General features: G+C 36.0%; 1 long non-coding RNA gene across 2 annotated transcripts in view; it reads right to left on the bottom strand.

The window, feature by feature from the left end:
• The window catches only part of LOC123551943 (uncharacterized), a 45162-nt gene extending 32564 nt beyond the window's left edge, over positions 1-12598 (bottom strand). For both annotated transcript variants that reach the window (XR_008370635.1, XR_008370634.1), the window contains exon 1: positions 12525-12598. This is a non-coding gene — a long non-coding RNA (uncharacterized LOC123551943). The remainder of the gene's footprint in view (positions 1-12524) is intronic.
• Positions 12599-13595: the final 997 nt, after the last annotated feature.

The following is a 13595-nucleotide window of genomic DNA, read 5'->3' on the forward strand; positions in this document are numbered from 1 at the left end:
ACTTGACCCTACAATATACTATATTGACTGGACATGACTGAAAGTTGCATGATGAAAAGAATTATGCGTGCTAAGTTATATAGGTCTTTTTCTGTGTTAAAGATATGGAATGTACATGAAACCCTGACCTTTGATCTCACAGTATGACCTTGACACTGAACCAACATGACTGAAAGTCATCTTATTTTGGTAAAACTTATGCTAATTTCTTTAAAATCTTTTAAACAGGTATAAGATAAAGATTTTGCCTTTGATCTCATCATACAACCTTGACCTTGAACTGACATGACTTAAAGTGGCCTCATTAAGATAAAAAATATGTACCAAGTCAATGCTAGAATTTTATTAAAACTCGTCATTTCATTTTCAGCACAAAGTAGTGAACTGATGGTATTTATTTCATTGTACAAATGAAACCACATTAATCAATAAATATTGCCAAAAGTATATTTCAAAATACTGAAATTCTGTCAAAAATTTATTCCACATGTATGTAGCATAAGGCTACTTTCCACTGAATTTGTAAAAAGCTATATATGTATACATTATGTGACGTTGACATTTTAGGAAAATGAAGACCTGAATGTTTTATTTTTTTCTTTTAGCTACAATTTTGCTAATAGCATTATATGCTTCAAAATGATCTTCTTACAGATTTGAATACAAACACTTTTTCTTCCTGACTGCAAAGACAGAAATGCTCTATCAAAACTTTCCTTCAATTGTTGTTGACCGAGTCAGTTTATAAAATATATGCTTGAAATTTCAGAAATCCAAACTTAAAGAAAGGTATCTTTTTACAATTTGTTTCTTAAAGTAGCTCCCAAGATAAAGATTTCATGACCTGACCTACAAGTTTAAAATCATGCATTGTCTGTGAAAGATATAACATTGAAAAATAAACTTTATTTTAAAGTTCGTAAATTGAGCATTAACAAAAAGTATATAATTATCATCATTTCCCCATATTGCCCCTATATGCGTAACACTTAAAAATCGTAAAATATATACTACTGCTTTGAGTTTCTGAATAAATAACAAAAATGTATAGGGCGGATAGGTCAGAAATTGAATAAATACATGATACATTTGTATGTGGCAAACAGGGCTGGTAGTGTCTTTTAATGCAGATATATGAACCAGCAGCCAGTCACCCTGTTTCCCTTATGAAAGACTTTTTCAGTATTTTAGAAAGATGACCTATACCCTTACCTTTTGAACTTTTAATGGCATTTTTGTCAAAATAGTTAACCACCTAAAACTGAAAACACCAATATACACATGTTACTTTACAATTTCTCCATATCTGCTATAAAATCAACTAGAAGATTACAAAATTAATGCTTAAACAAAAGGGCCATGAAGGCCCTGTATCGCTCACCTGTCCTATTGACCTAAAGATCATCAAGTTTATCGTTCTGAGTTTTATGAAGATACAGTCATAAATGTGGCCTCTAGAGTGTTAACAAGCTTTTCCTTTGATTTGACCTAGTAACCTAGTTTTTCACCCTACCTGACCCAGATTTAAGCTTGACCTAAAGATCATCAAAATTAACATTCTGACCAAGTTTCATTAAGATATGGTCATAAATGTGGCCTCTAAAGTGTTAACTACCTTTTCCTTTGATTTGACCCGGTGACGTAGTTTTTGACCCGACATGAACCAGATTCGAACTTGTTCTAAAGATCATCAAGTTTAAAATTCTGACTAAGTTTCATAAGATACAGTCATAAATATGGCCTCTCGAGTGTTAACAAGCTTTTCCTTTGATTTGACCTGGTGACCTAGTTTTTGACCCCACCTAACCCAGATTTGAAAGTGATCTATAGATCATCAAGATTAACATTTTGACCAAGTTTCATTAAGATATGGTCATAAATGTGGCCTCCATAGTGTAAACTAGCTTTTCCTTTCATTTGACCGGGTGACCTAGTTTTTGATCCTACATGACCCAGATCCAAACTGGATCTTAACATCATCAATATTAACATTCTGACCAAGATTCATGAAGATACAGTCATAAATGTGGCCTCTACAGTGTTAACAAGCTTTTCCTTTGATTTGACCTGGTGACCTAGTTTTTGACCCCAGATGACCCAATATCAAACTCGTCCAAGACTTTATTTAGTATAACACTCCGATCAAGTTTCATTAAGATTGGGCCAAAATCTCTAGTGTTAACAAGCTTTTCTTTTGATTTGACATGGTGACCTAGTTTTTGAACCCAGATGACCCAATATCAAACTCGTCCAAGATTAAATTAAGGGTAACATTCTGACTAAGTTTCATTAAGATTGGGCCAAAAATGTGGCCTCTGGAGTGTTAACAAGCTTTTCCTTTGATCTGACCTGGTGACCCAGTTTTTGAACCCAGATGACCCAATATCAAACTCGTCCAAGATTTTATTAAGGGTAACATGCTGACCAAGTTTCATTAAGATTGGGCCAAGATTTTGACCTTTGGAGTGTTAACAAGCTTTTCCTTTGATTTCACCTGGTGACCTAGTTTTTGAACCCAGATGACCCAATATCAAACTCGTCCAAGATTAAATTAAGGGTAACATTCTGACTAAGTTTCATTAAGATTGGGCCAAAAATGTGACCTCTAGAGTGTTAACAGTCAAATTGTTGACGACAGACGACGCACTGACGACGGACACAGGGTGATCACAAAAGCTCACCTTTGAGCACGAAGTGCTCAGGTGAGCTAAAAATATACGACATTGTAATTAAATGCAATATTTAAACATGAACCAGTACCAGTATTTCCCCCATTTCGAATAATCACAAACAGATGTTATGTAGACAAGCCTTCAAAAACCTGATCTTTTATATTATATACTTATTCTTTACAGAATCTAGTCCCTTTTAGATAAAATTTTGTAACAAATATTTTGCCTTCAAAAACCTGATCTTTTATATTATATACTTATTCTTTACAGAATCTAGTCCCTTTCAGATAAAATTTTGTAACAAATATTTTGCCAAAAATAAATCTGTCCTTAAAAATTTATTATGATTTATTCATAAACCTTTACCCAGTACCTCTTTGCCACTTTGTCTTGGGCAAGTATTGACCAGAAACTGTTTCATTTTTTTTTATTACCCTGTGACTCGACTCCAGTATCCATTAATAACTGTTTAAGTTTGCTTATACACAAAGTTTGGTGACAAGATTTTGTTTTAATAACTGTTAGTGACCTTGACCTTGAGCACAAAAGCCCCAAATACATCCCAAGCTAGATCATGCTATATTATATGCAACTCCCAACTGGTCAGAATAAGTCATTCCAAATAATCTTACTGACCTGAAGTTTTTTCCAGTTTTTAGTAACAATGACCTTGGCCCTGGTGGCCCCAACTGTAATTCAACACCAATTTTAACCTTGATACCTAAAGCCTTACATACTATATTATAAAGCTGGGTCCCCATAATATTATATACTAAATGCTATACATTCCTCTTTGTGACAATGTCAATACAAACAAGAGGACCATGATGGTCCTGAATCGCTCACCTCTTCCCACATGACCCAGTTTTGAGTATGACGTCGTTTTTTCTATTATTTGATATAATGACCTAGTTTTTGAGCTCATGTGACCCAGTTTTGAATTTAACCTAGATATTATCAAGATAAAAATTCTGACCAATTTTCATGAAGATCCACTGAAAAATATGGTCTCTAGGTTTTTCTATTATTTGACCTATTGACCTAGTTTTCGAAGGTACGTGACCCTGTTTTGAACTTTACCTAGATATCATCAAGGTGAACATTCTCACTAATTTTTATGAAGATCTCATGAAAAATATGGCCTCTAGAGAGGTCACAAGGTTTTTCTATTTTTATACCTACTGGCCTAGTTTTTGACCGCACATGACCCAGTTTCGAAACTGACCTAGATACCATCAAGGTGAACATTCAGATCAATTTTCATGAAGATCCATTGAAAAATATGGCCTCTAGAGAGGTCAAAAGATTTTAATAATTTTAGACCTACTGACCTAGTTTTTGACCACAGATGACTCAGTTTCAAACTTGACCTAGATATCATCAAGATGAACATTCAGACCAACTTTCATACAGATCCCATGAAAAGAATGGCCTCTAGAGAGGTCACAAGGTTTTTTATTATTTGACCTACTGACCTAGTTTTTTAAGGCACGTGACCCAGTTTCAAACATGACCTAGATATCATCAAGGTGAACATTCTGACCAATTTTTATGGAGATCCATTCACAAGTATGGCCTCTAGAGAGTTCACAAGGTTTTTCTATTTTTAGACCTACTGACCTAGTTTTTGAACGCACATGACCCTGTTTCAAACTTGACCTAGATATCATCAAGATGAACATTCTGACCAATTTTCATACAGATCCAATGAAAAATATGGCCTTTAGAGAGGTCACAAGGTTTTTCTATTATTTGACCTACTGACCTAGTTTTTGATGGCACGTGACCCAGTTTCGAACTTGACCTAGATATCATCAAGATGAACATTCAGATTAACTTTCATACAGATCCCATGAAAAATATGGCCTCTAGAGAGCTCACAAGGTTTTCCTATTATTTGACCTACTGACTTAGTTTTTGATGGCACGTGACCCAGTTTTGAACTTGACCTAGATATCATCAAGGTGAATGTTCTGACCAATTTTCATGAAGATGTCATGAAATAAATGGCCTCTAGAGAGCTCACAAGGTTTTCCTATTATTTGACCTACTGACTTAGTTTTTGATGGCACGTGACCCAGTTTTGAACTTGACCTAGATATCATCAAGGTGAATGTTCTGACCAATTTCATGAAGATGTCATGAAATAAATGGCCTCTAGAGAGGTCACAAGGTTTTTCTATTTTTAGATCTACTGACCTAGTTTTTGACAGCACGTGACCCAGTTTCAAACTTGACCTAGATATCATCAAGATGAACATTCAGACCAACTTTCATACTGATCCCATGAAAAATATGGCCTTTAGAGAGGTCACAAGGCTTTTCTATTATTTGACCTACTGACCTAGTTTTTGATTGCACATGACCGAGTTTCAAACTTGATCTAGATATCATCAAGGTGAACATTCTGACCAATTTTCATGAAGATCTTGTGAAATATATGGCCTCTAGAGAGGTCACAAGGTTCTTCTATTTTTAGACCTACTGACCTAGTTTTTGATGGCACGTGACCCAGTTTTGAACTTGACCTAGATATCATCAAGATGAACATTCTGACCAACTTTCATAAAGATCCTATGAAAAATGTGACCTCTAAAGTGGTCACAAGGTTTTTCTATTTTTAGACCTACTGACCTAGTTTTTAACTGCACGTGACCCAGTTTCGAACTTGACCTAGATATCATCAATATGGACATTCTGATTAACTTTCATGAAGATTCCATGAAAAATGTGACCTCTAGAGTGGTCACAAGGTTTTTCTATTTTTAGACCTACTGACCTAGATTTTGACCGCACGTAATCCAGTTTCAAACTTGACCTAGATATCATCATAATGAACATTCTGACCAATTTTCATAAAGATCCCATGAAAAATGTGACCTCTAGAGTAGTCACAAGGTTTTTCTATTTTTAGACCTACTGACCTAGTTTTTGACCGCACGTGACCCAGTTTCGAACTTGACCTAGATATCATCAATATAGACATTCTGATTAACTTTCATGAAGATTCCATGAAAAATGTGACCTCTAGAGTGGTCACAAGGTTTTTCTATTTTTAGACCTACTGACCTAGATTTTGACCGCACGTAATCCAGTTTCGAACTTGACCTAGATATCATCAAGATGAACATTCTGACCAATTTTCATAAAGATCCCATGAAAAATGTGACCTCTAGAGTGGTCACAAGCAAAAGTTTACGGACGGACACACGGACTGACGACGGACACCGCGCGATCACAAAAGCTCACCTTTTCACTTTGTGACAGGTAAGCTAACAAAAGTTTACTAGGAAAGCAACACAGACCTTGACCAAATGGCCTCAACTAGCTACACACCAGGTTTGGTGACACTATGTCAGTCTGGACATAAATTATTAACCAGCAGCCCCAACTGGTGCCGTTAGCCCCATTCTATAACCAAATCATAAACGGCAACCTGTTACTCGCCAAAAACTCTTGTTATTAAAGAAAGCTAGGTATAAATTTATATAAGTTTACTACACACACTAAGTTGGTGACAAAGTATCAATTTGACCTACAACACAGACCGAGGCGGCTTGTCAGCCCACCTTAATTACTATGTTACTTCAAGTACCCCCATGTGGTCACCAGGATTTTCAGAATTACAACATGGAAGTGATGATTCACTAAAATCCATTGCATATTAAACCCGATTTATTATGATGAATTTGGACAAACTGCTGTCATGTGTGACCTAATATTTGAGGAACAGACCAGACTCTCAACACATTTCATTATTAACATTTTTTAAGTTTCAGTATTGTTACTGAGACACAATATAAGTACTAAAAATTAAATGGATGTGTATAATACATGTGCCCTTGTCTGTGACCTTGAGATTTGATTACTGACCAGACTATCCTACACAACATAACATCATGCTGAACATTTCATTTCAATTACTTATATACTAAAGTAGACTTATGAAAATGATTGAAATTTAATGGTACATTACACTCAATTTGACTTGAAACTTTAGTGCATGCAGGGTATGTGCAGGGATGCTGAACAATGCTGGAGAACAGTGCAAGGGAAGGATGCAAAGGAAGGATGAACATAAAGTCCCATATCAAAATTGAAATATAAAGTACCTTACAAGATTCTAGAACCTTAAAAACGATAATGTTACCAGCAGATGTACGTTATGCAAAAAGTCTGCCCTCCACATTTTACCAAGTTGCATTAATTTTGAAATTTCTAGAAAATGATTAGCTAAATTTGTCTGCCCAAAGTATGTTAGAAAGTGTAACCAGTTTGGAAAATATCATTATTATAAGATGGAAAGATGTTAAAATGCCAAAATGACTGCTTTTTAGAGAAAACTGGTCAAGAGCCTGATGATCCGTTCCAAATTAAGACAATGGCTTTTGGAAATACACTAACTGGTTCAATTGTTTTCCTAACTAACCTTTTAGAGGATACTGGTTCAAATATATTGCTATTTGTAAACCAAATTGACCATTGGGAGGATACTGGTTCAGACCTGACCTGGTTTTCCAAGGATACCATAAACCATGTTGACTATTGAGAGGATACTGGTTCAGACCAGACATTGGTTTTCCTATTAACCTTTTAGAGGATTCCAGTTCAAAAATATTGCAAACCATGTTAACTATTGAATGGATACTGGTGCTGACCAGTCATTGGTTTTCCCAATTAACCTTTTAGAGGATACCAGTTCGAATATAATGTAAACCATGTTGACAAGTTAACTATTGAGAGGATACTGGTTCAGACCTGGCATTTGTTTTCCTATTAACCTTTTAGAGATACCAGTTCAAATATATTGTAAACCAAGTGGACTACTGAGGAGATACTGGTTCAGACCTGGCATTGGTTTTCCTATTAACCTTTTAGAGATACCAGTTCAAATATATTGTAAACCATGTAGACTAATGAGAGCATACTGGTTCAGATCTGACATTGGTTTTCCCAATTAACCTTTTGGAGGATGATAGCTGGCTCTAATCTATTGAAAACCAAGTTGACTATGACAGGTTACTGGTTCAGACCTGACACTGGTTTTCCTATTAACCTTTTAGAGATACCAGTTCAAATATATTGTAAACCATGTTGACTAATGAGAGCATACTGGTTCAGATCTGACATTGGTTTTCCCAATTAACCTTTAAGAGGATGATAGCTGGCTCTAATCTATTGAAAACCAAGTTGTCTATGAGAGGATACTGGTTCAGACCTGACATGGTTTTCCCAATTAACCAGTTCAAATATATTGTAATCCACGTTGACGAGATACCGATTTAGACCTGGTGCTGGTTTTCCAATTGACCTTTTAGAGGATACTGGTTCAGTTTTATTTTAAACCAAGTTGATTATTGAGAGATAACTGGTTCAGACCTGACATTTCCTAATTAACCTGTTAGAGGATACTAACTGGATCAGTTTTAGTGTAAACCAAATTGTAACTATTGAGAGATTACTGGTTCAGACCAGACATTGATTTTCCCAATTAACCTTTTAGAGGATACTGGAACAGCTTTATTGTAAACCAAATGGACTACTGGGAGATTACTTGTTCAGACCTGACAGTGTTTTCCCAATTAACCTTTTAGAGATACTGGTTCAGATCTAATGAAAACCAAGACAAGGCAGTCTGAAAGACAGCTAAATCCCCCGCCACTGCTATGGATAGTGAAAGGGTAAACCCTTGACCTTTAGCTGTGACCTGGACCTTGAACTGACATGGCTGACTCATGAATTTTGCGCAACGTCTTGATGAGGTGATCATTTGACCCAAGTTTCATGAAAATCCTTCATGGGGTTTAGGAGATACAGAGCTCAAACCTTTGACCTTGAGTTGTGACCTTTACCTTGAGTTGACATGGCTGACTCATGAGTTCTTGATGAGGTGAAAATTTGACCCAAGTTTGATGAATATCCTTCAAGGGGTTAAGGAGATAGAGTGGACACAAAATGGAAGGCTCAAACCTTTGACCCTAAGTTGTGACCTTGACCTTGAGCCGGCATGACTGACTCATAAGTTCTGCACATAGTTTTGATGAGGTGATCATTCGACCAAAGTTTTATAAAATTCCTTCAAGGGGTTTAGGAGACGGAGCGGACACGAAATGGAAGGTTAAAACCTTTGACCTTGACCTTGAGCCGGCATGGCAGACTCATCGAGTTCTGCACATCAACTTGATGAGGTCATCATTTGACCAAAGTTTCATACGAATCCTTCAAAGGAATTAGGAGATACAGAGCAGACACGAAATGGAAGGCTAAAACCTTTGACCTTCAGTTGTGACCTTGACCTTGAGCTGGCATGACTGACTCATAAGTTCTGCACATCGCCTTGAGGTGATCATTTGACCCAAGTTTGATGAAAATCCTTCAAAGGATTTAGGAGATATAGAGCAGACACAAAATAGAAGGCTCAAACCTTTCACCCTAAGTTGTGACATTAACCTTGAGCCAGCATGGCTGACTCATGGGTTCTGCACATAGTCTTGAGGTGATCATTTGACCAAAGTTTTATAAAATTCCTTCAAGGGGTTTAGGAAATATGGAGCGGATACAAAATGGAAGGCTCAAACCTTTGACCTCGAGTTGTGACCTTGACCCTGAGCCAAAAAATCTGGCTGATGGGTTCTGCACATTGTCTTGATGAGGTGATCATTTGACCCAAGTTTCATCAAAATCCTTCAAGGGGTTTAGGAAATATGGAGCGGACATGAAAGCGTTACGGACAGACACCATTCCTATAACCCTCCACCACTTGTGGCGGGGGATTAAAAATGTCTATTGAGAGGCTGTTGGTTCACAGCATTGACATGTTTTTCCCAAATTAATGTTTTAGAAGATACTGGTTCAGATCAATTGCAAATCAAGACAATGACTTTTGACAGAGTATAGAGTATTGGTTTTAGAGCTACAACAATTATTTTTATCCAATGAATTTATTTAGAGAATTAATTTTAGAGTATAGGCCTACTGGTTCATTTCTCTGGCAAATTAAGATGTTGCATTTTATTTTTCAGATAACTGATTAAAGTCCTGACCCAAACAAACAAAAGTACTCGACTTCAACAAATTTCATCATATAATCAGGATATACATGTGTTATGCAAAATAAATAAGTTATGGCCTTTTTCATCGTTCACCACATTCAAATGTATTGCCATTGATAGCAAACAAAGCTGTTTCGGTTTTTTTTTTAAACAAGCCTAAACATTTAATGACAGTACTTCTTACAAATTAAGATGTCTATGTATTAAATCAGCAAAGCCACCAAACCTCCCCTTTTTGTATGTGACAAACGGAATGATGTTCCAAGCAAGAGATGAAATGCATAGGCCTTATTTCCCCTTTTTGTACTTTGACATTTTTGTAACTCCAACAAATAAAAACCGAATTCAACTGCACTGAATATTTTGACAAAAAACAATGAGATTAAATGCAATGTGCAAGAACCATAACTCTGTATCGAATATATATCTTCTCCTATACTTTCTCCATAGTCAAAACTTTGATAAATAGAAAGATCCAGGTATCAATTAAATAACTTGGTAAAAAGGTTACAGCCCGGACAAGATCTAACATGACCTTTGACCCTATAAGTTAATATATCCTTGACCCTTAAGAACAAAAACCTGTTTCTTACTGCAAACACTGTTTCAACTTGTGGCAAATATTTAAGCCAAGTAAACAAATATTGCTCTACGCAATGGACAGATGTATAATATACCTTAAACAGCCATTTTAAGGACAGGTGTTTGTTAGGGTTTTTATCTGTTTTTAACTTATACATATAGAACCTTTTAACCATTGTGATGTCGTCACTTGCCTGCGATGCGAAAGCGCTTGGCAGTACGAGCATAGAAGTAGATGTTGACCTTACTGCAAGAAGACTTGAAAAATAACAATGAAAGGAAATATTATTTTGTAACCATATTGCATTGACAACAAACTGGTTCAAGCCTAACACATCATGTCACCAGGCTGGTCACATTGCCCGATCGGGCTTTAGGCATAAAAACTAATGTTTCTTGAAAAATAATGAAGATATTTCTTTCAAACTTGGTCCATTAATTAAGCATAACATATGACGCATACTATGGTAGAAATAACATTGCTGCCTTCAGTCTTTTTAGAATTATTTCCCTTTTCAGAATTTTATGATGCATAATTTTTGAAGTCCAAACAAATTATGTTTTAATGAAATGTTTGAAACAGAAAAGGGATCAATGGGTTTCTATTGCTCAAAACTTGTGCGCCAATACCTTTATTCTATGTATTTAAGGTTAATACTTTGTTTCTAGTGCAGATGTATGAACAATTTTTTTATAACTAACATTTTTCTATAATGTTGTTAGTGAAAGCACAGTAAAATATATACATTCATGTACTAGCGCAATAATTAAGAGCATTAGAAAGCCACTGAACCCTTTTTTGTTTTAAACTTAGCATTAGAACATGTCTTTTTTGGACTTTAAAAATTATGCATCATAAAAATCTGAAAAGGGGAAATAATTCTACCAAAACTGAAGGCAACCAAGTTATTTTTATTTTAATTCATGTCATATGAAATGCTTAACAAGAGCACCGCCTTGCGGGTGCTGACGCTCATCTGATTTTTATTGTGTAATAGAAATATTGTCCTACCCATGATTTTCTAAGTCTAAAAAGGGCCATCATTCTTGCAAAAAGCAGGATAGAGTTATGTTTCTTGATGTACAGTGTCCACTTATGATGGTGAAAAACTGTTGCAAGTTTTAAAGCAATAGCTTTGATAGTTTATGAGAAAAGTTGACTTAAACATAATACTCAACCAAGAAAATGATTTTTCTAAGTCCAAAAGGGGCAATAATTATTGCAAAAAGCAGGATGGAGTTATGTTGCTTGCTGTACAGGGTCAGCTTATGATGGTGAACAAGTGTTGCAAGTTTCAAAGCAAAAGCTTTGATAGTTTAAGAGAAAAAGTTGACCTAAACATAAAACTTAACCAAGAAATCTGATATTTTCTAAGTCCAAAAGGGGCCATAAATCTTGCAAAAAGCAGGACGGAGTTATGTATCTTGCTATACAGGGTCAACTTATGATGGTGAACAAGTGTTGCAAGTTTTAAAGCAATAGCTTTGATAGTTTAGGATAAAAGCTGACCTAAACATAAAACTTAACCAAGAAAACTGATTTTCTAAGTCCAAAAGGGGCAATAAATCTTGTAAAAAGCAAGATGGAGTTATGTTTCTTGATGTACAGGGTCTGCTTATGATGGTGAACAAGTATTCCAAGTTTCAAAGCAATAGCTTTGATAGTTTAGGAGAAAAGTTGACCTAAACATAAAACTTAACCAAGAAATCTGATATTTTCTAAGTACAAAAGGGGCCATAAATCTTGCAAAGAGCAAGATGGAGTTATGTTTCTTGCTATACAGGGTCAGCTTATGATGGTGAACAAGTATTCCAAGTTTCAAAGCAATAGCTTTGATAGTTTAGGAGAAAAGCTGACCTAAACATAAAACTTAACCAGGCAACGCCGACGCCGACGCCGACGCCGACAACCGCTCAAGTGATGACAATAACTCATCATTTTTTTTTCAAAAAATCAGATGAGCTAATAAATGGACCAAGTTTGAAAGAAATATCTTTACTAATTTTCAAGAAAAATTAGTTTTTATGTTGAAAGCCCGATCGGGCAATGTTACCAGCCTGGTCACACTGCTTTACCACAAAAAAATATTTCTTGCAAAACTGCTCTAAAGAAAATCTGGAAAACTGTTGCATGTTGATATCAAAAAACACCCTGAACATCAAATAAAAGTCTAAAAAGCTAAACCTTAATTTAACATTTTTTTAAAATTAATTTTACCTTCCTTCATGTGTTCGTTCTTTGTCCCTCCTTCATGTGTTCGTTCTTTGTCCTCCTTTCTCCGCCAACGACTGAGAGTGAACACGAGTTCACGCGCAACACAAATGTCACGTGATTCGCTCTTCGGGCAGATTTCTCTACACATTCACTAGCCGTTACCTGCTACACGATGATAACAATTCAACCGAACATGCGGTGTTGTCTAGCGACATATCATACTGTGTACGACACTGTTCATTTTTCTAAACCTCAACTTAGGTTTTTGTTGCTGCTAGTTTTGAAAAAGTGCTACTGGTTCAACTGTCAGAAACAGCTTACAACTCTTATGTTAACCCACATCTTGAATACTGTGGCTCCCTTGGCAAAAATCCCTCACATACAAAATTGAACGAGTTCAACGAACTGCAGCTCGATACGTATGTAACAACTATGGTCAAACAAGCAGTGTCACCCAAATGCTGGCAAACCTCTACGTTTTTGAACAAAAATTCTCTACCAGTTCTAAGAAAAAGAACATTTAGCTAACAAATGGATTTTGAATTCGGATATTCTACGGGCTGCAATCGTTTACCGACCTTTTTTGATTTCGGGTCTTGGAAGCGGCTATATTTTATTGCATTCGCGAAGAGCAACACAAAAACAGAACGATCCTGCTGGCGAAAAAAAATTGCTGTATAATTGTTTTTTCACATGTGAACATGGGCGAAATGAACACTTGGATAGACGAACGGGATATGAATTGTTACTTTAGTTTATACTAATTTATTTCAGCTCGATTGTGATCGAAGCTTGGTGCTTATTTGAATCTTCCTGCAAAAACCAGTAACTGATGTCATATGAGAAGACATGGTCGCAACCCCCAGTGGGGCTCGAATCCCCGACATCGAGGCTGAGCAGACGACACCTTAACCACTACTCCTCTTAATAAGTTGCTGTAATGGTTATAAAACAGGCATGGAAGATGAATAATTTCAGACATAATGTCTTTTATTAAATAGTTTAAGAGAACATAATAAAATGGCATCTAGTTTGCGCTTGATCTACCCAGAAGTTCTAGCGTATGTTCTCTGT

Source organism: Mercenaria mercenaria, chromosome 4 (assembly GCF_021730395.1).
Source record: "Mercenaria mercenaria strain notata chromosome 4, MADL_Memer_1, whole genome shotgun sequence".
Taxonomy (NCBI): domain Eukaryota; kingdom Metazoa; phylum Mollusca; class Bivalvia; order Venerida; family Veneridae; genus Mercenaria; species Mercenaria mercenaria.